Below are 24,237 nucleotides of genomic sequence, written 5' to 3' on the forward strand. Positions count from 1 at the left end.
TAAATCGATTAAAATAACAAAAAAACCGATTAAAATAAATTTAAAATCCCAGAAAATAAAAAAAATAAGAATTAAAATAAGTTAAAACATTGATTAAAACAAACCGAAAAATCGAAAATCAGTTAAAAACCTATAAAATAAAATAAAAACAAATTAAAATCGATTAAAAAAAATCACTTAAAAATTCGATTAAAATAAAAAAAAATCAAATTAAAATCGATTAAACTAAAAACAAAAATCGATTAAACCCTATCTTGCTCATGCATGCGTTCTTGGTGGATTAAACCAAAAAAAATTCGAAGAAACCCAGAAAAATCAATTAACATAAAGCCCAGAAAATCAATTAACCAGAAAATATTTCGAATTCAAATTAAATTAAATTAAACCCAAAATTTTCGTAAATCAATTAAACGCAAAACATTTCGAAAATCAATTAACCCCAGAAAAAACCAATAAAAATAAAAAAAAAACCCAAATTTCGAACAATATTACAACAATAAAACCCAAAAAAAACAAGACATTTAATACTAACCTCAAATAATCAAACCCAAAATTCAGAGAAAAGGATAACGAGAGAAAGAGGAGATGAAAGATTGAAAGAGAAAGAGATTCATAGATCAGAGAAATAGAACAAGAGAAAGAGGAGATGAGAATGAAAAATCAGAGAAAGAGGGATGAAAGAGAAAGGGATGAGAGAGAGAGAGTGAGAAGCGGCGAAATAAGGGTGGAGAATGAAATAGGGTTTGAGACTTTGAGTGGAGAGCGTTTTTTTTTTTTTTTTTTTTTTTTTTTTTTTTTTAAAGGCTCGGCACCGGTTCAAACCGGTGGGCTTTATATTTTTGCCACCGGTTTGAATTGAACCGTTGCCTTTTTTCTTGGTTCATAAATCCGCCAATTTTTTAACCCATTTTTGCCAACGATTTAGACTGAACCGGTGGCAATAAAGGGGTGCCTTTTTAATTTTTTTCTACTAGTGCTTGATCCTTTTTGCATCATCAAACCTTTTGTAGTAAGAAATCTTCTCGACTTGCCTCTCCCACTCAAGAAAGTCTTCTGGACTTCCAAGGCCAGTAAAGTCATCGAGCTTGATACCCCTATCATCAATCTTAGAGTGTTTAGAATCACTCTCATCACCACTAGAAGACTCATCGTCGCTGTCCTTCTTCTTTTTCTTCTCTTTAGTTTCAAGAAGTTTTGCAAAAGCATCGAACCTAGAATCAGTTTGATCCTGTAGTCGTTCGGTTCTTTGGTCTATGATATCAAACCTCTTCTGGAAATCATCCATGAGTCGTTTATACAACTGCTCATCCATGATGGCAACTCACACGAACCAAAGAAAACACCACAAGTTGGCAGAATAAAGCTAAGGCAGAAACTTGTAGCAAAAGAATAAGACACTATGAATTCGTTACTGTGCGAAACGTAACCAAACTTTCCAGATCATAAATTTAGTGTTTTTAGAGCACACTCCAATTGGAATTTCTGGAAAAAGATCAATAACGAAGTCGCAGTAATCAAACACATTCAACTGCGCAGGATTTGCGCGATTCCGGACCAGTTGAGAAAATAATTCCAGATAAAATAGCAAACGCAATCAAAAAATTCTCAAACTTTCCAGTATCAACGTAGACACAAAGTAGGTCTAATTCCATGAAAGAAAAACAGAAAAATTCTCAAAACAAAAGAGAAACAGAATAAAACTTTAGGAACTGTATTTTCTGGCAGCGTAGAAGTGGAGCGATTTTTCCCTTAGAACGCCTGTAATCTGATACCAAATTGATATGGAAGCGTGGTGGGCCCATAACCCACAGGTCCCAAGATCAAAACCTGGCTGTGATACCAAATTGATGTGGATCCTAACCCGTTGTTTAGTCAAGTAGAAAACCACAATCTTGAAATAAAAATCCGTTCTTGAACACTTTCTTGAAGATTCAATGTAGGAAACGAACCGATATGACAAGAATTCGACCACCTCCTGGAACGAATTACTTGACTGATCAAATTATTTAGACCACCTCCTGGAACTAATTAATTTGATGTTCTTAACTCTCAACTCACCTCCTAAATCGATTATTAAACAAGCACGCAAGAGAACTCACGCAAGAATAATGCAAGCAATGCACAAGTCTGTATTAATTTCGAATGTAATGTGTTTTAGATTACAATTATTTATATACTAAGAATCTACCAAAATCTACTAGGATTAACTTTCCTAAGTTGGTTAGGATATCCCTAAACCGTCCTAGAACACCCTCCTACGTAAGCTTGGACTCCAAGCAAACCGAAACAAACAGCTCTTCACACGTTTTCCTAGCAGCTTTAGTAATCTTAGACTTTCCTAAATTACATCAAATTCTAATTAAAGGAAAATAAGACTAAAACAAGTAATTAAACTAAGCCAAACCAAGTAAAACGAATCCAAGTGGATCCTAAAACCTTGGGGCAAAAACAAGAAAGCAAATAAAGATAGAATAAGCAACTAAAGATATGAAAGGCTTGATGTTTTGCATCAGCTGGGAAGAGTTGTCTGCTTCACGACGATAGGAACGTGCGCCCTATTATTTGCACGTCGCCAAAGGCAGGCGGGAAAAGATGACAAAAGACTTCGGGAAATTTATTTCCGCCCATGTCATGGGACATGGCTTCTTGTTGTCCGTGCCAGATGCTGAGGACAAGGTCACCTGGCCTGAGATGGCCATTTATGGTGACTAGTGCTTCGGATGCTATGAAGCATCCATCCAGGCAAGACTGCGCTTCTTTCTTTATCCGGTTGTGGAGAGGATTTTGGACGGATATCAACTGGGTATCTGGCAACTAGCCCCCAATTCTTGGATAAACATACAGGGCTACGTTGCCGCCTGTAAGATGGTGAAGGTGGACCCCAGCTTCGAGGCGTTTGCTCATATGCACTATCTGAGAAGGACTCCACACGTAAGTGGGGTCGGCTGGTTCACCCTAACCAGCCACAGGCGCTATATGATGACTCTACGGAAGGAGAACAAATGGAAGGAATGGAGGTCCAAGTTTTAGATAATCTCTTTCCTAGATTTCCAAAGGAACAAGCGGTTTAACTGCTAGACCCAGGAACTGCCCCTCCTAGCTGGGAAAAAAGCCCTGCAGCTTGTTCCCAAGCGGACGCAGGAGGAGATTTTTTATCAGGGCCTATTTACTGTGACCGTCCGAATAAACAAAGAGATGGGGGTCAAGGAGGTAACCCCCCAAAGTTACATTCCTATTATTCGTAACAGACTAACAGGCATATTGTGCCCATTACGAATAAGTTCGTCCAATGGTTGGGAGAGGAGCCCATATCCCATTACTTATTTTTATTAGGGTTTCACTCTCCAGCCGTCAACCTTGCCCTCACCCCTCTTTATCCTCTCTCTCTCTCTCTCAATCTCTCTGTCTCATTTCCTCACTCAATCTCATCTCGACGGTATTTCTACTTCTCACTCTTCAGGATTTATCTTCACTGAAAAAATTGGGCATTTCTACTTCTCTCTTATTTTGTGCTTAATTCGGACGATGAAGGACGCTAATCTTAAGAACAACGATTCCGGAGAAAGAGGTGGCTTCATTCCCAATAACAAAATGAACAACAACAACAGTTAGATTAAGATGAAGAAATATATGCAAAGATTGGGAGGCACTGGTCTTTCTCTTGAAGCATTTGCCGATGCTAAATCAAGAAAAATTCCTATAATCCTGCTTTGTTAAGTATGTTCCTCTTTCACTCTTCTCTAAATTGCAATATTTTATGAAATTCTTGTGATTTTGGAATATGGATATTGTTCTAATGCTTGATATTTGGGCTAATTTAGAGTATTTTGACCTTTGTTGAATTCATGGTGCTAATTGTTTTCATGGTGCTAATCTTTTCTCATTTTTCTTTTTTAATTCCTCAATTCTTGTAGATTTCTATTTAAATGAGTTCAAATCTTGATGTATTTTGTCTTCTGGAAGACGAATTTTGTGTGCGGAAACATGTTGGATGTTGTTCTTTTATTTTGTGTGTGGATTTTCTCATTCTTAATTTGTAGATCTATAGTTGTTCTTTCGAATTTTGGGGAATTATGCATGTTTGGTGTTATGATTGTGTTATATATTTCATTTTATACTCAATTTTGTTATTATCTTTTTTATTCGAATTTTCGTCCTCTCAAACCCATCTTAAATTTTTGGATCTGAATTTTGATGGGTTATAATCAGTTTTGTCTTTTGAAATGGAGTGTGATGGGATGAATAATTGAACGTAGAAATTAGGTGCATTTTTTTTTTAATTTTAGTATAACAATTTTCTTGAGTAAATTTGAAGTAGAAAAACCCTTTTGATTTTGAGTTTAATCAATCTTGGCGTATGAAAAGGCAGAAAAGAGTAATTTTAGATAAATTGATAGAAATAAGGAAGTGGGTGAATTTATTTTATATAGTACATAATTTGGAGTAGAAATACCCATATTTCATGTAATCTGGATAAATGCTGGTTTGTGTGTCACTGCCATGGATTAGGAGTAGAGATAGATTACGGGTATTGTGATTACGTGTGTTGAATTTGAATTCCATATGTCAACTTGTTTACATTATTGGATATGAGTGTATTTATGTCATTGAGATAAAGCATATTCTTTTGTACCAAAATATGCTGAGCAACATTGGTCCCAAAAAGAGTTACAACATATTCTAGTTCTAGCCAAACTAATAAATAGGGCAGAACTCAGAATAATCTTGAATGTATGATACAATAAATTGTTTGTTTGTGGCAGGATTACCTTGATTTATAATGATTTAGTTTTTAGAGGCTAATTGAAGAATAGAATATATATATGCTGCTATATGATAGAGCAGGCTACGCTGATAGTGATCTAAACCCTGAAAGGTCACTCAAGAGTGAAGCATTAGATATTGAGCAACTTGCCGATCGGTTAGAGTTAGGACCCAAGTTCTATATGATTGGGGTGTCAATGGGATCATATCCTACAATATGTAGGTTGCATTAGATATTGAATTTTACAATATGTAGGTTGCAGTTAAGCCGAAGAGACCTGTGTTCATATCCGCAAACTTCGTGGAATTTTTTAATATCTTGATTTGTCTGGTTTCCCTGTAATTATCTCTACACCACTTGTACCTAGCTGAGTGAAATTCTTTCTAATGATCTGATAGGCTGGATATCGTGATGGTTTATCGAATGGAAAAATGTTGTTGCACAAGAGGGTTTTAATCAGGGTTTCAAGGATTCCGTGATGATGGGTAACAAGTGGGGCATTGTTAGGGGTGTTACCAGGTAAATTGAATCTAGGTAACTAGTACCTTTATATTTTTTGTGATGGTTTTTATGAGTCATTTGGTCCCTTTAATTTCTTAAAAGCTATCTTTCCTTATCATCTATCCACTTGAATTGTCATATTCCATATTATCTGTCACAAAAATGTTCTTCAGTTCAAGAAACCATTAATGCCAATCCAATGACTAACAACTTGTTACAATGTGGGCATAACATGAAAAGACAATGTTAAGCAATAAAATATTTTTTTTCCCTGGTAATTTGAATTCTTTTCAGTTCCTTTCTTTATTCTGCAACCTTGTTATAGTGCCTTAGCTCATATCCCGAATGAGCTGAAGCTGAAACTTGTTCTATGATATGCTAGAAAGTGAATCTGGCTCCTCTCTTTCTGGTAATAAAATATCTTTCCTTTTTTATTTTTGAATCTAGCTACACTAGCTAGCAGTGTATGAAAACAAGCCGCTTTTTTTCAAAGAGCTCAAGAAAATTTGGCAGACCTCAACAGCTCCTTCAAAAGCAGGGGTTCTGTTTTCTTAATTACACACTTTGCTGATAGATGATGAGCCTTACAAAGGCCTTCTGAATCCGGTAAATTACTGTCTCTTTAACTTGCAAAATCCGACAAATCAATCTTATGATCATGCTAAAATGAAAGCGAAAATCTTGTCCTTGCATCCAAACACTGGCATATATCCTAGGAAGTATGATGTAGGAAATCTGACTGATGATTTTCTTGGTACTCTACATTTCTGCATTGTTCTCCATGATTTTCTTACATGTTCAATTTAATTGATTTGGTTTTATTACATACTTGAGATTTTTTTTAAGCTTGCAAGAAAAGAGATTTCTTAATTATCAATGAAATATATCTTATTAACACTACTACATTTTTTATCTATTGCAACCCCTAAATTTGTTGTATTAGGCGTCAAATTCCGTTGCATTAGGCCTAATGCCACAGCCATGTACCGTGGCATCTGCAGGCGTTGCAATAGGTCTAATGCAATGGTATATGACACCTAATGCCACGGTATCAATGATCCGTTGCGTTAGATCAATACCTAATGCAACGACAATATTATTACCGTGGCATTAGCTTTAATACCTAATGCCACGGTTTCCTATACCTAATGTCACGATGCATATACCCTAATGCCACTGTTTATTTATTTATTTTTTTTTTTTTTGAAGAAAATGCTACGATTTATTTATTTATTTTTTTTTTGAAGAAAATGCCACGGCTTATTATTATTGTTGTTGTTGCTGTTGTTGCTGCTGCTGTTGCTGCTGCTGCTGCTGTTGTTGTTATTATTACTACACATGAAGCTATATAAATGTATCGAAATAAAGGAAATTTTCGTTGAAATCTAAAAATTAAGAGTACATGTATACAATTTCACACTAAGAAAAATTAAGTTACAAATTCATATATCACTTAAATCTACATGTTTATTCGTCAAAACATAATTTTTACATTGTTTAGAAAAAATAATTACAAGTTCCAACTAAGCTCAAAATTCTCCCAGCTGGCTCTCCACCTATGTTTTCATCTGAGACGACTAGCAGCCTAGCACTTTCGCCTGCAAGTCTTAGACCTGATCAAAATGTAACAAGATCTAACAACTAGATTAGCATGAAGGTAATATTTAGGCCTACTATAGCAAATGGGTATTCGCAAATAGCTCGATCTGCATTTGATACAGGAAGATAGTGCATGTCAGTATATCATATACCTATTTAATACAGCAAAAGGCAAAAAGGGAAGTAGGTTTGAGTAGTGAGATAGATGATTAAAACAACCCAGAAGATAAAGATGAGGTCCTAGATCCAAATAATCTTCTTATGGTTCTTTTGTGACTTAATTGAAGCTCATAACACAACAATATATATATAGCAGAAAATCAACCTTGATTTCAACCTCTATACAGCAAAAATGCAAATCTTAAATATAAAAAACTTCATCCTCTTTACAAATTAATTCCAACTACAGAAAGAGAAAAAAGGCAATCAAAAACTTACATCATAAGCCTCAGAAAGTAACTTGAATTTAGCTTCAATTTCCTTGTGGTGTTTCTCACTCTGATTTCCTTCCTCCGAGGAGATAATAGATGAGCTTGGGCCCCAAGTGAACCCAATCTTTGACTTGTGATTTGGGTTTGTTATCTTCCTCCTTCGAGCGTTTCATCACTCGAATAATTATACAATATCCTCCAAGCTGCTAATCTGCTTCTTACTATCAATTGAGCATTGCATATTTATAAATAATCAAATCAAACTCAATCTCATAGAATAATAAAATCGTATACACAAAGAAAGCAAGAAAAACTCTTTTCTTGATCTCCTGTTGGGTTGGGTAATAACACTCATATATTTCAACTGTAAGAGTTCATTGACCTACATATTACCAGCAAGTTATGGAAACAAAAAACCAAAAGATTCTGCAGTTGACAATTGACAATAGCAAATGTGTATTTTTTTTTCTTCCTATTTTCAAAAATGTTACTGTCATTTTGAAAGCCAATAGATAATAAGGAACAAAGTACAAGTAGCGATCATATAGAGAATGAGTGTATCTCTTTTGATTGAACCTGCACAGTCATATCAATATTAACCCCTGATTTATTTCATTTTTCTTTTTTCAGATATATTTGAAGTAAATTGAGATTTTTCTTTAAGAAAACAAAAGTAGGAAGGTTAATTGTATTTGTACATGAAGTAGACCACAAATGACATGAAATTTCTTGCTTAAATCCTTCACTTATCCTCAAACATCTCCAAACAATGCCCTCTGAGAGCCCAAAACTAACCTTGTTGTCTGACCTTGATTTATTACCTCATCTATCTGTAGTGAATAAACTGGAAATAAATAAATAATGTAGACTCAATTATACAAAGACATAATCCTAATATTTTTGTAGAAAGAAAGTGAAGGCGTCTTCGATCGGACAATGGTGGGACCATCACCATCCTTATCTCTGTCGAAAGCGAAAAGGAAATTATTGAGCTCCAAGTTGGCCGCTTGCTCCCTCGTTCCTAAGAATCAATTAATGAATTTATCATATTATAAAGCAATATGAGTTTGATCAAATTGAGATGATGCAGACTATGAACTTTGTCACGAGGGCAAGAAACAGCTAATGCACTTCATTGAAAGATAACATAGTACTCTTATTAATCAAATTGATAGAGGGTATGGACTATAAACATTGTGATGAATTGCAAAAATGATAAATTAAGGACTAAACTTCTAATTCAAGGCAAGAACAAATAATATACATAAAAGAAAAACTTTAAAGTTAGCACAAAGCATAGATAAACTTTTAAAGTTAGACTTGGCACTCCATCATTGAGTATTCTGTATGACAAAGAATTAAAAGTTAGATCCATAGTATGGCAAAATGTAGCTTTGCGGATGCTTTGTTCCCAATGATTAAGGTAATTTGTCTCCAAACATGTGTGATTAATTGCTGACCTTTGACTAGATTCTATCAAAAGAACAAGTGTATGATTGCCTTATCATTCACATATAGACAATCATCCTTCACCATGAATTTTAACATTTAAATCCTACCTAATACTCTATAACATCAAGAACACAAAAAGGCAAAAACAAAAAAGTTCTTTTTAAATTTCACTCATATGAGGCACAAAACTAGTTATCAAAATTTGTTCTCGAAAAAACTTCAATTAAGCAGACAATAGTACATTCTTAGAATAAGAACGAACAACCCATTATCTGAAAGGTATAAAATTTCCCTTCATTCAACCCCAAACAACAAAAATAATCATTTTTTAGAGCATTTAAATTACTAATAACAACCTTGATACACCTAATACTAAGAATAAATTAAAGGGAATCATTAAGTTACTAAACAAAACTAAATCATAAATCCTAATGCAACCAGCCAACAAAACCCATGAACAAAATTCGATAATAATCTAACAAAAACCAAATAAATTGCAATTTAACACATATTTTGCATCAAAAATCTAACAAAAACCAAATAAATTAACAGTTATACAACCAAATTACAACATTTTTTAGAAAAACCAATAATAATCCCAAACCACAATGAAGAAATTCATGGAAAAGGTTTCGAATTATATTCGTGAAAATAAATGAGAAATTTGAGAGTACTAATATACAAAATATAAATTCAGGAGGAGAGGGAAAGAGAAGAGAGTGTTACTGAAGAGGCGAAGAGCAGTGTGGCGACCAAGAAAAGGTATGGACTATGACAAAAATCAATTAGGTATTAGGATCATTAGAAAGCTAGGGTTTTAGAAGCCCCGACAAAGCGAACACCTTCATAAGCAGGGCCGTCTCCGGTAATTTGGTGGCCCTGTTCTAATTATAAAAATTGGGCCCTTAAATTTTTAAAGGACTATTTATAAAAGGTTTAAAATATTATTATTATAAAATGATTTTTTTTTTTGGTTTTTCACAACAAGAATCATATTTCTAGATTGAGTCAATTCTTCATTTTTTTTTTGACGTTTTTCACAACCATAATCATATTTCCTAATTTTAGGAGCCATAATTAAAAAAAACAACAATTTATATTTCAGAAATAAAAAAAATTATGCATAAATTAAGATAATAAATATATATAGATCAAGTAATCAACCTGCTCTTTAATCAAGTAATCAACCTCTGCCCACTCCAGATCCACCGAACAAGAACAGTTCGCCAGAATATTGAGTGCTTCCATTAACGTTTTTTCACCTTTTGAATTGAGTTAAAATTGAAAGAAAACTGAATTGTGTGTATTGCTTGATCTAGAAATTAGTATATTTTGTGTGTATTGCTTGATCTAGAAATTAGTATAAATTAATAAAATTTTGACCGTTAATTTCTATTGAATCGTCATTGATTTCGATAAGAGTATAAATTGTTCTTCAATTTTGCCAAAAAAAAAAGAAAAAATTAAGTGAATTGGAGATAATTAGGCAAAATAGGCGTTTATGAGTGATAATTATTGAGTGAATTTAATTTTGTTTTGGAAATCAAAAGACAAAAGAGATTGAATTTTGGATAGGAAGATTTTTTGGGTTTTGGTTTCAAAATGGAGGTTTTTACAAGGAAGAAGATGAATAGGTAAAGTAGATTTTTTTTTAAGTCAATGATTTTTTTTTTAAAAATTGTGGGCCCCTGATTTTTGGGGGCCCTGTTACGTGTGTGAGGAAAAACCTCCTTAAAGCCGGGCCTATTCATAAGCAACTACAGGAAGAGGATGATGATTTTGCTGCAGGTAATGGCGGTTTTATGGCGGTGGACAATGGTGGATAATGGCGGCGGTCGGCGGACATAGGCACACGGCTCTCTCAGGAGTACCTTTTTTTTTTGTTGTTGAAATAATAATGAGGACTGAGGATACTTTATAAGATAGACATTTGTTTTTGTTTTTTTTTTCCTTTATTTTTTTCTATATATTTTAGAGAGATTTTAAATTATTTTGAAATATTAGGAGGGAAGGATTAAAATTTTGGGACAAAATGGCGGTTCAGTCAGAAAACCTTAATTATTAGCCCTCTCTCTTTGCCGTTGCAATAGCCATTTATGCCGTTTTATTAGATCCTCTAATGCAACGGCTTAGTGTAGCCGTTGCAGTAGCCCTTCTTTTGAAGTATTTTAATATTAGACGTCGTATTAGGCTTGTCTATTGCAACGGTAATAACATTGGCGTTGTGTTAGCCCTTTTTTAACTGTTGCATTTGATGAAAAATGTAGTAGTGTAAGTAAGGTATAGAACACAAATTTAAATTATCTGAGCTGAAAGTCTTACTTAGACCTTCTGGGAACTCAACAATAATTGCATGCAAATCATGTTTAGCTGTGGCTATTTCATTGTAAAATCATATATAGGTATGGCATGCACTGTTCCAGAACCATGGCTCCATATTATGTTAGTATAAGTCCAAATTAAAATGGCAAGTCTGATACTTCACTAGTTACTAAGACTTAAAGCTTTATACGAGGACACAACAATCTTGGAAATTCCTTAGTGTCACAGTCCGGGTGTTTTGGCACCAGATCATGCACCGAGCTCTTGCCTTCAACACCCGGACCGTGACACTTAGCGTCTTAGCCTAACAAAAAGTGTAATGTTTAGTTATGACGATTCATGTCAAGCTTGGTTCTTAACTGGCAGGTCAGGGGGACAAGGAAGGAGATACTCCATAACTAGGAAATACCAAAGCTTCTTTTAAGGAGATAGCACTAATGGTATGTAGTTGACCGGGTTTCACTTTTTTTAAACAATTGAAAGCAGGTTGTTATGATGTATTAATCAGGACAAATTCTTAAATATTTGTACTGTGTTGAAAATAATTGTTATACTTTATTATTCTCGATATAGTGGTTGTAATTGAAAATGGGATTTTGCTATACCTTGATTATAATGACAGAATTTGGCTGATTTTCTTGCAGCTAGGTCAAGAATTTTTTTAAATTTTCTAGGAGATAATTACGAAGTACATTACGGTAAAGTGATTTGGAGATAGTGAAACTTTGGATTTTTTCAGGCGATATGAAAATTTGGGCATTGATCGATGCTAAAGTGATTTGGTTGCTGCTGGCCTGCTGCTCGTAATTAGTTGCTGCTGCGCTTAGCTGTTGTTCTTAGCTGCCGTTTTTCTACTGCTCTTTAGTTGCTGGGTTCTTGGTTGCTACTGATGCTTTTGGGTGCTGCTGCAGTGTTGCTGGTGGTGTTTCCTGTTTATTATTATTATTTTTAATTATCAACATTTTTAATCATACATTGTGATGGGTTTATGAGCAGTTCTAGAGATATAATATTGTATTTAGTGTATGTGTTATATTTGAATTTATGTTTTTGGAATTAAAACCAATATATATCAAGTGTAAATATAAATGTATCATATTATTTGATATAAGCATGTGAAAGCTAGCTGTCCAGCATGTGCTGGACATTTTTTTTTAATTGGATCAAAACCTATTTATAACGGGCAGATGTAATGCCGGTTACAAATAATGGGGTTATTCATAATGGACACTTGTTTTGCCCATAACTGCTTATTCGTTACAGGCACTTGTTTTGCCCGTTACTAATAACTACTTATTCGTAACGGGCACTTGTTTTACCCGTTACAAATAATTACTTATTCGTAACGGGCACTTGTTTTGCCCATTACAAATTACTACTTATTTGTAACGGACACTGCCCGTTACGAATAACATTGTTTATCCGTAACGGCCGTAAACGTAAAGCCCGTTACGAATAACAATTTTTCCACTAGTGATCGAATATATGCCGAGGAGGGCGAGCCGGAACAACAAAGGCCTCTTAGAAGTGCTGAATAGCCACTCTCTCGCCAAGATACGCCATAGCATCATACGTTCCCTGGAAATAGCGACGATGAGCGGTGTATTGCGCAGCAAGCGCAAAACGTCAAAATTGGCCCACGGCCAGCTCCTACAAAATGCATACTCATAAGATAAAATCCTACTAAAGGTATAAAAAGACAACTATATGAAGAACATACCGAGAGGATCAACTCTCGAATGTGCCTAGAAGTGACATCCGTACTGTGACAACCTCTCCAACTCGCAGCAACAGGGAGCTCGCGAGGTGAAGGTCTTGCCGGCGCAAGAGGTGGAAAGTACTCGTAGAACCAGATCTATAAAAATAGAGAAATGTCAACAAATGCCAAAGCAGATCTAGAACTAACTTTAAAAGGAATAAAGCGTACCTTTACAACTCTCCAAAAACTAGAAAGTGTGATATCTCCCTCGAAGGAGCTATGATTACTAGAAAGTCGCAGTCCGACTAGGAAGTTCGCATAGTCTAAGCTGGCCCAATCATACGACCCGACTGAAGCAAGGTCGCGAACAGTAGGCAGGTAGTAGATTAGAACTCGACTACCTCTTTCAGGAGAAAAGGTCCCTGAAAACAAGATGAGAGCAAAAATGTGCACCCGCTGCTTTGGGGTGGTCGCAGGGTCCTGAAATGCCGCCGCAAGCGTACTCCGGCAAATGAATCTAGTGCTGAGCTGCGTCAGGTCAGCCTCAGCACGAGCCCGAATAGTGATAGGGCCCAACAGCACCTCTGGAGAAAAGACCGTGATCTCGCTATCAAAAGGAAGCGGGACTGAAGTGAACTCTAATCCTATAATGAGACTAAAGTCAGTTGGGGGTAACCGTCATCTCACCCCAAGGAAAGTGAAAGGTGTTGGTGGTGTCCCAAAATAACTCCACCAAAGCACGGACTACATAGTGGCTTTGTCCGAAAGAGTACACAACCTGAGTGGCTCGCAGCAAAGGAGTCAAGCCACATGACTCCCGCAGAAGGTGCAGACCGACGTTGTCGTGGAAGTAAGTATTGTACAAAGAGATGGTCGTGTTGCCAGAACCATGGCTACGGACCCTCCCGCTGAGAATCCTTCGACGAAGGCACGCTAAAATGTGGAACTCTGGCGCGAAATATAGAGTGTGCTCATTCCACTCTAGAAACCTTCCTAGAGAAGAAGAGGTGCCTACGAGATCGTCCGCTCGATGAGTCTCCCTTGAATGAGAACGAGAACCCGAGCCTCGCTGTATAGCCATGCTATATTATGCAAAATACCAGAAAATTAAGGTTCTATAGTATCTAAGATTCGCCTAGTCGCATGATACTATGTTCGCAAAAATAGAGTACGTAGTACTAAAACAGAGTACAATTTCTATCCGAGCATAAATAGCAAATTTAGCAGTCAAATAATTTCTTGCAATATTATTATAAATATTGTGACAAATTTTGATAAAAATGGCTAACAAAAACACAAAGAACAGGCCACATTGTTCTCACGAACTCAAAGGGGTCAACAATGGCAAATCGCTCATTTCATCACAAAATTGAGTAAAATAAGTTTCAAAATGCTCTAAACATGATATATAAACATAATCCAGCAATTTCAAGGCATAAAATTCGATAAACAAAGCGAATTAAGCATAATTGAGTTTGATTTTTTCGAATACCCGTGCGAGAACAAATATGAATTCAGCATAAATTGAGTTAAGTTTAAGAAAAACTTACATGGATCCGGAAAATATACGAGACAAGCTTTTATTTGCAACAAATTTGAGCGAATTTGGTGGACAAACGAGCAAGAACAACCAAATTGAAGTTTCGAGAGAAAACGGATAGCAGCGGCAACAGCCACGGAAAATGGGGAAGAAAGGGTTTTTTTTTTTCAAAAACCCTACTCCGGCGCCAGTCGACGAGTTCGTCGCCTGGCGAAAGAGAAAAATTGCGGCGATAGTGCTTTCCAGCGTGCGCTGGTGTGGCGACAGAACACGTGGCCCTCATAAATGATTATGTGGACCTTATGCAGTAATTTTGAGCTCCTTGGTACGCCAGTTAGCCCCTATAAGCAATTTGACATGATTAAGGGCCTGTTCTTATTGACTGAACTTAGCTGAACTGAACTGAAATGAATATTTTATAAGAGAAGGAAATTAGGAGCTGAACTGAACGGAACTAAACTGAGCTGAACTGAACTGAATTTCAACGTATGAGAACAGACCCTAAGTAATTGGCTCGATTACAATAACAATAAGTGATCGACCTGATAAAAGACCGTCTCACTTAGCTTAAAGTGCCTAAACATTGGCTCATCGCAAAGGCACCGAAAAAATGGTTCATAAGCAGCAGAGGCACCAACATAATGGTTCATAAGCAGAAAAAGTGTCGATGTATTGGCACAGCGGAAATTTCAGCAAATATCACGGCAGCAAATTTCACGCGAGCTTTAAGGATCGACAAGCGTTGGTCTTCGGTAATTTTCTTCGGAATATTATCGTAATGACTGAGAATGAATTCATGCAAAGTTATCTTTGACAGCGTTCCCTAGGATGTGGAAAGTTGTCAACAAAATTGAAGATGGCTTCAAGAGGATTTATCTTCGATGACGTTCCTTAGGATGAAAAAGGTTGTCAGAAAAACTGAAGATGGCTGCAAGCGAAGTTATCATCGACGGCGTTCCCTAGCTTGTGGAGAGTTGTCACAAACAACTAAGATGTCTGCAAGCGGAGTTATCTTCGAGGACGTTCCCTAGGATGTGGAAAGTTGTCAGAAAGCAGAAGATGACTTCAAGCAAAGTTATCTTCGACGGAGTTCCCTAGGATGTGGAAGGTTGTCAAAAGCAGGAGGTGATTTCAAGAGAAGTTATCTTCGATCGTGTTCCCTAGCTTGCGGAAGATGTTACAAGGTGGTAGAAGGTCGTTTCAAGCGAAGCAATCTTTGATAGTGTTCCCTAGCTTGCGGAAGATTATCACAGCGGAAATTGGAAGCGGTTACAAGCGTAGTAGTTTTCAGGCGGTATCCCCTAGCTTAAGGAAGATCGTCAAAAAAACTCGGTTACTATTGAGATGTATGTTCTACAGTGCAAGATACGCGTTTCTTAAACTCTCTTATCTGTTTTAACTAACGCTAGTTTGCAGGTGTTGGCGTTGTAAAAAGATTTAAGATCGCAGAACGTTCTGAATCATTTACCGTCTCTATCGTTACTTTGACTTTAGTTTTCAAAACATAAGTTTCTCCAAACTCAGTCAAAGTGGGGGTTTCTATAGACACCCAATTGTGTCTCCCCAAAACCAAACCCAGTGATGAATACCTTTCACGTCGTTTGATTATCAAACAAAGTAAAAGTATGGAAAGTCTAGTGATGAGGATGTTTTATTAAAATATTTCTTTTCTTACTCCTATTTATGAAAAGTAGCCAGCCCGATTTGGTTTAGTCCATGATAAGGGTCCAATAATAGTGAAGTTGGATTGAGATCGAAAAGAGTTTTCCAATGATATATTATAAGCCCAATTCTGATGAATTATGAGAAAGTTATGGATTAAATTAAATTAAGCCCAATGATTTTCAATGTGCCCAATGATCTAGAGGAGGGCCTATTAATTATTATTCCTAAAGTGATTAGGATTTATTTTAGTCTTCTAGGAATATCTAGAAGGTTTTTTTAATTCTAATAAAGTTAGGATTGATAAATAAAGATGTTTATTTAGAATAAAATATATTAAATCTGATTTCGAAAACTGCTTGGACGCATAATTACCTACAACCGATGTTAAAGGTAATTACGCGTGGAAAAGCGCATTAACTTTTGGACCAGCGCAAGACGACTAAGTCGTCGCCAGGTGCTGACCTTCGTCGCCTGCCGACGAGCTTGTCGTTTGGCGCTGACTTCTGTCGTTTGCGACAGGAGGTATTTTATTCCGAATATGATTATCTTCGATTCCGTGCTATTTTTCCTATAAATAAGGGTCGTATCTCCCTGTTTTTAAATCATCAACACCCAGAATTCTCTAATTCTCTCTCTCTAAAATCTAGAAGCTTTCTCTCTCTCTTCTTTTTCTAAACCTTCCCTCTCTCAAAATTCCTCACTCATTAGCTCTAGAAACACCTAGCCAAGTTCAAAGTTGCCTTCGCCCTAGACGTGAAAGGTTTGATATTTCTGAGGGTTTGGTCCCAAATCCTTATTTTAATTATTTAATTGTTTGATTTAATATTTTCCTTGAAGTTACTAACGTGTGTATTTTGTTATTAGAAAGAGGTACGAGACATCGAAGTAAGTACTTTAATTGTTTTGTTATTCGTTTAATATAGAAATCATGCTTAGATTATTTTTATTCCTAGTATCATGTTAGGATGTTTTATTACTTCCTAGTATCATGTTTAGGATTAATTAATATTTCAAATATTAAGTATGATTATTGTGATGCTTCCTATTTTCTTTCCTAATATCATGTTAGTATCATGTTAGGGCTAAAGCTTTGATCTTTCTATGTTTAGTGACATGCTAGGGTTTGTTATTAATCTTGTTAGTATCATGCCTAGGATCTTGCTATTAATATTATGTTTTAACATGATTAATTTAATTATTATTATTATTTTGATTATGACTAATTCCTATTATGATTAATTTAACATGATCTTGCTATTAATATTATGCTTTAACATGGTTATCTCCTTCACCTTGGTGAGCCGTGTTGCTATTGTACGGTTGTACCAAGGGACATGGAATAAAGCAATCATCCAAGGTGTTCTCTTCCGGTCTACCTTATGACAAGGGAATAAACGCGTCGTTAATTGTCTATTCCTATATCAAATACAATTTATACAACCTAAACAAACCTAATACGAGTATAAGGCAAGCATAGGGGTCGAACCACAGAGAACGGATAAACACCACCAAATGTTATCGAAAATTAAGCTAGTCCGGAGTAAGAGATAAATAAACTAAAGTCTAAAGATGCTAAAACAAGAAATAAAACATTAAGGGAAATGGTTTAGGTATAACATTCACTTGAACATAAACAAAGGCATATAAATTGAATTAATTATGAACTAAACATGCATGAATATCGAAGTAAAGGATCCAATCTAGCCGCCTTCCGGGGTCAATTGGCTTCTCCTAACATAGCCTCTATGTTTCCACATTAGAACCATATACTAGGAGGTACTATTAAGTAAAAATCGATAGTAATGAACCTTAACTAAGTCAACTTCCGTTCCTTGTTAGCAAAGATTCACCTTTAATCAACCAACAATGTGCACTTCAAGAAGATTAAAGAATATCAAGCATCTAAAGACTTTAATCACAAATAAATCAATTCTAAACCCTAGAACATGCTCAAGATCCAACTACACCACAACCATCCCCTTAATGTGGAAATTACTCACTAATCATGCTAATAACAAGATTAATTAACAAATAACAAGAATAAACACAAGCAATCCCAACAATTAAAGTAATAATCAAAATAAAGCAAATAAAAAAAATAGAGGAGAGAGAGTTAGAGATTCTCATTGATTGAATGTGAAAATCTACAAGCAAGATGATCAATCTTCCTCTTCAATATCCAAGCTCAACAATGGTGAAACCCTTACTTTCTCTCTCTAAACTACTCTAATTCTAACCTAAACCTAGAGAGAGAATGAAGCTCCCCTAAAAACTAATTAGAGAGTAGAATAAATAGTAATTGTTTTTCTCTCCCTTTTCTAATTACCCCAAAAATGGGTATATATATATACTAAGCTAGGAAAAAATAGAAAAATAAAAGAAGGAAATAAATAAAGAAATAAAAGGAATTAAAAAGAAATAAGAAAATAGAAAGGAAAAAGGAAATAAAAATAAAAAGAAAAGAAAATAATAAAAACCCAAATCCCTCACAAAACAATCAGACTCCATTCCTTTTCTTCGATCTCTATGGCTGCTCTGATTTGTGATCATCATACCACCATCATCAACCATCATCATTGAATCACCACCATCCGATCATAATCAATGCTCCAAATCAATGGCTATCATCACTAATTGCATCATCATCATCATTATTAGACCGGTTGATCTTCATTAAAATCACGTGTGATGCTCGTGAAATGGTTCGATCAAACCTCGGGTAGGTTCGACCGAACTAAGGGGTTGGTTCGGTCGAACCATGGGTATGTTCGACCACACCTATTCAATTTAGACAACTTCAAAAGTTCCTGATTGTTTTAACACTTTTTTGCACTTCGATCGAACTCCTCAATGGTTTGCCCGAACCCGATCAATTTGTGATTTACTCTAAATTGGGGCTGTTGCTTGGGCGATTTGGGGTTGCAATTGGTGGTTGATTTGTTGCTATAAATTGTTGATGCGGCTGGTGGTGGATACGGAGGTAAGGTGATGTGAGAGATGATTAAGGGCAGTAGGGACTGCTCCTGTTGTTTGGCTTGCGACAGAGATTGATGTGGGCTGGTTTAGGTGGCTGAAGATTGAGTTACTGCTGTTGGTGGAGGTATGTGTGAAAGGTCGAGGGAGCAGGGGAGTTTTGAATTCTGATTGGTGGTGTTGGTGTTGGTTGATGCGGTTAATTGGTGGGTTGATTTGGTTGGTGGTTGCGTGGCTGGTGAGAGTGGTTGATGTGAGGGATGTTGCGGGGTGTTGGTTGCGTGGGAGCTGGAGTGGAATTGGTGGGTGATGGTGGAGGTTAGTGCAGTTAATTGGTGGGCTGATTTGTGGTTGACAACAACTAGGAAGTGCTGCTATGGTTGGAGGTTGGTGGTGGCTGCTGTTATTGCTGGAGCAGGGGAGTTGTTAGGTGGGTGAAATTGGTGGGTGATGGTGGTGGTACGGCTGCTGGTTTGTGTGGTGAAGAGTAAGGTGAAATATGGGGTGAAGGTTAAGGGGCAACAATAGATTGGTGTGTGAGCATGTCTTGTGAATTCGCCTTGGACCTTGAACCCGAACACCTACACACAAAACCGATAATAGAATTGGGACAAAGAATAAAATAAAATAAATAAAATAGAAAATAAAAGAAATAACACTAAACGAATAAAAATTAAATAAAACTATACAAGTAAATAAAATCAAATAAAATAACAAAATAAATTTAAAACTAATAAACACTATGAAAGTAACAAAGAAATGGAACGAAATAAAATAAATCGAAAGGAAATAAAAAACGAAAATAAACTAGAAACTAATTAAATAAAGAAATTGAATTAAAACATACTAAAACTAATAAATAAACTAGAAACTTTATTAAAAATAAAACAAGAGAATAAAAGGGAAAATAAACACGAAAATGACTGTAAAACTACTCCCTAAGAGTGACATAAATGTCACTCATCAAATTCCCCCAATCTAAACCTTTGCTCGTCCTCGAGCAAAGCTAAGGCAAAAGAGAACAAGATGGATTTATTGAAAGCAAAAGAAACAAAATAGAAAGAAAGAGAAAGAATGTACACTAACTCACTGCCGTAGGAATCACAGATGCATTTAGCGTATGCATCAAGCCCTTTAAACCCCCATGTCGCCAAAGAGGACGAGTAAGCTCTCGTGAGGGTTTCCTAAGAGGTTTAACCCACAACTCTTGGCAACACATAACATTCAAGGCAAAGGTGAAATCAAGAAAACTCGAGTTTTGATATTTCAAACCAAACACAAACAACAGGCTAAATGCACAAGAATACAATACTTTCTAGACATCAAAGGTAGCCAAGCAAAAGATTAGCTAAGGTTGGTACACATAAAGCATGCAAAGGGTAGAGAACTTAGAGGGACTTACATTCCTCCTTATCTCCAACCAAACTTCCGCGTCCTCTCTAGTTTTGCATCCACTTTTAAGGTGATATCTCGAGATTCCTCGAAGGAACCGGAAGAAATAATCAATGAAAAACATTTAGGCTACCCGACATCTTGGCATTGATAGCTCGCTCAATAGGCTTGGCTTGATTACCCTCCACCGGTAGTAACTAAACCTCACTAAGGTAAAAAGGTCTTAAAAGGGTTGAAACGTTTAGGCTAGGGTAAAGGGCGTGGAAATAAATTTGAAAATTGGTGGTAAACTTAGAAGTGAAGCAAGGTTGATCATTCCTCAATTCAAACTACCAACTTTCAAATCAAAAATTCTAGCAACTCCTCCCCCAAGCTTATTCTTTTTCAACCAAACAACAAATATTTTTGTATTTTCTTAATTTTTTTTTCTTTTTCTTTTTCTTTTCATTTCTTTTTATTCTTTGCTCTCGCCTCTTTTAACTTTGAGCGGCTTTTTCTTTCATTTCTTTTATTTTCTTCTCATTTGCTCAAACCATTCAACACAACAAAGATAATCACAAGTACGAAAATTTGAGTTTTGCACTTCTTTTTCATTCTTTTTCCCACTTTCATTAACCAAAAATACAAATCAAGCCCAAGAATGCTTCACAAAAACTAATAAAGGTGAAAATAAAGCAAAGGTCCATTGGTTTGTAATGTGGTTATGCCAAAGAAGGGAAAATGGCTCAAATTGGGTTACTAAATGAGCAAATGCAAAAGAAAAATAAAAGAATGGAAAATAATAAAATAAAACAAAAATCCTAATTGCCTTCGTCTTCCCCTAGGTTTGTTCGGTCTCTGTCTTGGGTAGATTAAGCCAAATTCTCGATATAAGCTAGCAATGCCAAGGATCCAAACGCCACACATGCAAGAAATGTAAAAGGCTAGAACAATATAGATACATCCTCACAAAAATGACGGTAGTGGAATAGTAAAAATCACCTTTAAAGCTTCAACTAGCTAGAGAGCGACAACCATCTTACCACAAACCAAGTGAGCTAAGGTCTCATAGCCCTTAAGTTCTACTACCTTGGAAATGTTATATGTGTGAACCAACCTCGACATTTAAGTGCATGAAAACCTCTAACAACTAGCAAAGAGGGTATTCTAGGTGCTAAAGCCCAATTATGTCCAAGTTTAAAACAAAACATTTTGAAACTTTGCCTTGAATGCCATTAAAAGACACTATACACACAAATATTCACAAAAAAAAAAAAAAAAAACTCATGAATGCATATACAACTGTGCAAGATGAAATCATGATCAATTAAGACTACAAATACCAAAAGCCAACTCAATAAGGCGCTCACGGCCATCCAAACATAGAAAACCAATCTCAATAATAGACTTTGGCAAGTATGGGAGAAATAAATCAAGCAATCATGAGACTATGGATTAAGAAACCACCAAGAGATATAGATAACCCCCCAAGCTAGCAAATAGCTACTCCCCAAGCTAGAATGGAGCATTGTCCTCAATGCTCAAAATAAAGGCACAAAGGGGGGGAGGAAGGGGAAGAAAGAAACCATATCCACACAACAAATCATATTCATTCAATCCAAATGCATATAAGAAAGCAAATCCAAGATGAGGGAAGAAGGAAAGAGTAAACAAAATGTGAGGTGGGTGTTGAAACCCGCAATTGAGCACATTGTCCACAATTTCATCTAATTCCTCGTCTTTGTTGCTTTTCCAAATGCAAGCAATCATTGGTGTGCTTCTTCTCAAGGAGCTCAATCCAAAATCCTTGCACATGAGTATATGCATCGAGTACCTATACACATAGACAAGAGAGTAAACAAAAATGAGTAGCATAAAAGAAAGAAAAAGAAAGCAATAAAACACAGATTACTTCCCAAGAAAGGCTTGCTTAACGTCCAAGCATGACCAATCTAGTAAATAACCCGACAAAGAACGCAAAAGCTTGTCATATGCACCGGCAAACATATCAAGAAATAGAGCATACGCGATGCTCATATGACAAACAAACATAAAGTACAAGGAGACTTTATGCTTGAGAGAAAAGAGAAAAGAAAAAGTAAAAGAATCAAAAGAAAAATCAGGAAAATAAGAAGAAAAAAAAAGTAGAAGAATAAAAAGAAAAATAGGGAGGCAAACTCTCCTCACAAAAATCTTTTTGGTTGGCATTGTAACTCTTTTCCTCATCAACAACGAAATAGTTGGGGTCTTCGGAAGCATGGATAGGAAGAGGACCCCTAAGAAGTTCTTTGAGAAAAGAAGGGAGGAACATAGGATAGTAGGAGATATGGTTAAATCTTTGGGAGAAAGGTGTATGAGAAAGGGAAAAAAGGGTAGCTAATCCCTCATCGCAAGATCTCACATCACTAATGAGGGAATGAAAATCAATCATGGAATCCTCAAATGAAGAACCCTCACATTCTACATCTCCCTCAAGCTCAAAAACTCCAAGCGATTCAACCTCAACCTCCTCTTCACAACCTTGAACAACATCTCCCTTAAATTTCTCAAGGCCTACCATCTCAAAATCAAGAGTGAATGGGGGCAAATTTCTCTCAAACTCATCTCTTTCTAATGAAGCCTTATCCATGAACTAACTCATAAGGTTATGGGCTACCGTTTGAAACTCGAGAAATAATTGGGCCATAATATCAAATGAGTCCAAATCATCATGGATAGACGAGTCAAAAGCCTGCTCATTGGAATCATCTAGGGGACTATGGGGAACACCTTTAGAATTCATGCAAAAATCGGATGCAATATGAGAAAGAACATACACTTCATCATCATTAGAATGTACCTCATTACATTGAGCTATAGAGGGAGGGGAGTTGAAATCATGCATTACATAGTCACTACGGGGAGCATCAAGCACATCATGGGAATTCATATTAGACAAATCATGACAATTAGCATCAATATTTAAAGCATGAGAATCCCGAACATAAGTCTCATGATTAGCCCTCTCCCAATCATAATTATCCCTAGCTAACCATCAATAGAAATCCCAAGCTTCATCCGAAGACATGTCTTGAAATTTACCATTTAACATATTATCAACTACTCCTCTAAAATTCTCATTTAACCCAAATTGATGATTTCACAATAATCACCCTTGGTTAAACCTTTAACACCATCTAGGAAATCCTCAAGTCTATTGAAATACACCCAAAACGGTTCCTTATCAAATTGAGGAATAGAAATATAAGCCATTTTTTCAAATAAAGCAACACAAATAAAAACCAACAAATCAAAAGAAAATTATAAACAACGGACTAGTCTCAATAAGATAACACAATGGTAATGGAAGCGGTTCCCCGGCAACGGCGGCAATTTGACAAGGGAATAAACGCGTCGTCAATTGTCTATCTCTAGATCAAATACAATTAATACAACCTAAACAAACCTAATACGAGTATAAGGCAAGCATAGGGGTCGAACCACAGAGAACGGATAAACACCACCAAATGTTATCGGCAATTAAGCTAGTCCGGAATAAGAGATAAATAAACTAAAGTCTAAAGATGCTAAAACAAGAAATAAAACATTAAGGGAAATAGTTTAGGTATAACATTCACTTGAACATAAACAAAGGCATAGAAATTGAATTAATTATGAACTAAACATGCATGAATATCGAAGTAAAGGATTCAATCTAGCCGCCTTCCGGGGTCAATTGGCTTCTCCTAACATAGCCTCTATGTTTCCACATTAGAACCATATACTAGGAGGTAATATTAAATAACAATCAATAGTAATGAACCTTAACTAAGTCAACTTTCGTTCCTTGTTAGCAAAGATTCACCTTTAATCAACCAACAATGTGCACTTGCAAGAAGATTAAAGAATATCAAGCATATAAAGACTTTAATCACAAATA

At 35.9% G+C, this 24,237-nt stretch overlaps 1 long non-coding RNA gene across 2 annotated transcripts; it reads left to right on the top strand.

Annotated features, from left to right (window-relative positions):
- The first annotated feature begins 3,279 nt into the window (after window positions 1-3,279).
- On the top strand, window positions 3,280-12,181 carry LOC110734775. 2 transcript variants are annotated; one of them, XR_002513915.1, is made up of 5 exons: window positions 3,280-3,717; window positions 5,164-5,284; window positions 5,714-5,872; window positions 11,437-11,510; window positions 11,715-12,181. It is a non-coding gene; the product is annotated as an uncharacterized LOC110734775 (long non-coding RNA). The 2 variants fall into 2 exon arrangements; XR_002513916.1 differs by lacking the exon at window positions 5,714-5,872 and having other exon boundaries at window positions 3,282-3,717.
- The last annotated feature ends 12,056 nt before the right edge of the window (window positions 12,182-24,237 follow it).

Source organism: Chenopodium quinoa, unplaced genomic scaffold (genome assembly GCF_001683475.1).
Source record: "Chenopodium quinoa cultivar QQ74 unplaced genomic scaffold, ASM168347v1, whole genome shotgun sequence".
Classification (NCBI taxonomy): domain Eukaryota; kingdom Viridiplantae; phylum Streptophyta; class Magnoliopsida; order Caryophyllales; family Amaranthaceae; genus Chenopodium; species Chenopodium quinoa.